Consider the following 2796-nt stretch of genomic DNA (forward strand, 5'->3'; position numbering starts at 1 on the left):
GTAAAGGCACGAGATAACCAAGAGTGGAGCCGGTGGAGACGAGGATGTGTTATCGAAGTTCCTTCCCTTGTGAGGGGAAGTACGTCTCCGTTGGAGCGGTGTGGAGGCACAATGCTCCCCAAGAAGCCACTAGGGCCACCGTATTCTCCTCACGCCCTCACACAATGCGAGATGTCATGATTCCACTATTGGTGCCCTTGGAGGCGGCAACCGAACCTTTACAAACAAGGTTGGGGCAATCTCCACAACTTAATTGGAGGCTCCCAATGACACCATGAAGCTTCACCACAATGGACTATGGCTCCGCGGTGACCTCAACCGTCTACGGTGCTCAAACACCCAAGAGTAACAAGATCTGCAAGGGATTAGTGGGGGGAATCAAATTTCTCTTGGTGGAAGTGTAGATCGGGGCCTTCTCAACAACTCCCGAGCAAATCAACAAGTTTGATTGGCTAGGGAGTGAGATCGGGCGAAAATGGAGCTTGGAGCAACAATGGAGCTTAGGGTTGGAAGAGGTGGTCAACAAGAGGAAGAAGACACCCCTTTTATAGCTAGGGACAAAAATCCAATCGTTATCCACTTAACCAGCCCGTGACTTGCGGTACTACCGCTCCTGACAAGCGGTACTACAGTAAGGCCATGCGGTACTACCGCTCTTGACATGCGGTACTACCACAATGCCATGATGTACTACCATGAGGGACCACGGTACTACCGCGGCTACGGCAGGGACTAGAACAGGCCTGACTGAGAACGGTACTTCCGCAAGCGTGGTACTACCGCTCCCCCTTGCGGTACTACCGCAAGACACGAAGGTCCTATCCTGGGAAGGGTGCGGATGAATAAAAATACATTCATGCCTACTTCCGCTGGAAACAACAAGATGCAAAAATCCGACACAGTACTACCGCTGGGGAGCGGTACTATCGCATGGCAGGCGAACCAGGCCGCGCGCGGTACTACCGCGCACGAGGTGCGGTACTACCGCTGAGGCGCAGATGTAAAAAATTACATCCGCCCCTACTACCGCAAAGCAGCGGCACTTGGCCTGGGGGCCACGGTACTACGGCTCCAGAGGAGCGGTACTACCATGGGCTCCTGCGGTACTACCGTGGGCTCCTACGGTACTACCGCGCCGTAGTACGGTACTACCACAGGTGCCTGCAGTACTACCGCTCCGGGGAGCAGTACTATCGCAAGCCCAACATCAGCAGCCAGGACAATTGCATAGAGGATAAACGGAGGATGCTCCAAAGTGCAGGGGAAAGGTGGAGACAAGGAAGAAAACATGTACGTGATGATTCCACCTGAACCTTTCTGACGCAGACCCCCTCTTAATAGTACGGCTTTCCTACGACTCAAAACAACCAAAAAGAAACATAGAAAAACGCTGTCTTCAATAGTCTTCGAGGGGAACCAAACCGTCTTGTGCCTAGCGATGAAACGTCTGAGAAACTCAAGGCACACGATTAGTCCGCAAAAGCATTGTCATCAATCACCAAAACACCTTAGGGATAAATATGCCCTTACACTAGTCGATGGATCATATACAACAATCATAATCATAGGCTAGCTTCTAGGGTTCAGCCTCTACGATCTCGTGGTAGATCAACTCTTGTAATACTCATATCATCAAGATCAATCAAGCAGGAAGTAGGGTATTACCTCCATCGAGAGGGCCCGAACCTGGGTAAACATCGTGTCCCATGCCTCCTATTACCATCGATCCTAGACGCATAGTTTGGGACCCCCTACCCGAGATCCGCTGGTTTTGACACCAACATCTACCGTCTCTTCAACCTTTCGGGTGAAATTGTTGTAGACACGGTAAGTGTGAGAGTTTGAGCCATAACCAAGTAGGAAACCTTCACGAGATTTAGGAGCAAATTTAGAACGACGACGCTTATCAAGAATGTAGCACTTTGAGCCGAATACTCGAAAGTATCCAACTTGGGGTTTGTTACCGGTGAGGAGCTCGTATGCCGTATTGCCGAGTAGCTTGTGAAGATACAAGCGATTTGTTGCATGAAAAGCTGTCTCAACCGCTTCCGCCCAAAAGTGTTTTGGAGTCTTGTACTCATCAAGCATCGTTCTTGCCATCTCAATAAGATTCCGGTTCTTCCTCTCAACAACTCCATTTTGTTGAGGTGTGTACGTAGCCGAGAACTCGTGTGAAATCCCCTCTTCATCAAGAAAGGTATCAACATTTGCATTCTTGAACTCCGTTCCGTTGTCGCTCCGAACCTTCTTGATATTCAATTCAAACTGATTTTTGGGCGTTCCTAGCGAAGTTTTTGAAGATCTTTTGGACCTGTGATTTGTCATCAAGAAAGAACACCCACATAAATCTTGAAAAATCATCGACTATGACTAGACCAAATGAGTTACCACCGAGACTCTTGTAGGCATTTGGACCGAAGAGATCCATGTGAAGTAGCTCGAGCGGTCTTCTCATGGTCATGATGTTCTTGGGTGACTCCCTCCAACTTGTTTTCCTGCTTGACAAGCACTACAAAGTCTATCCTTGTCAAATATAACATCTTTTACTCCAAGGATGTGATCACCTTTAATAATCTTATCAAGATTTTTCATGCCCACATGACCTAGCCTTCTATGCCACAACCAGCCTTTAGAAGATTTAGCAATCAAGAAAGTTCTAGGTTGAGCCTTTTTAGTGAAATCAACAATGTAAAGATCACCTCTACGTATACCGGTAAAGACCATTTTATGATTGTCTCTACGAAACACTTGGCAATCTACTTCAGTAAATAGGACATTGAAACCAAAATCAGCAAG

The sequence above is a fragment of the Triticum urartu genome, chromosome 7 (genome assembly GCF_003073215.2).
Source record: "Triticum urartu cultivar G1812 chromosome 7, Tu2.1, whole genome shotgun sequence".
NCBI lineage: Eukaryota > Viridiplantae > Streptophyta > Magnoliopsida > Poales > Poaceae > Triticum > Triticum urartu.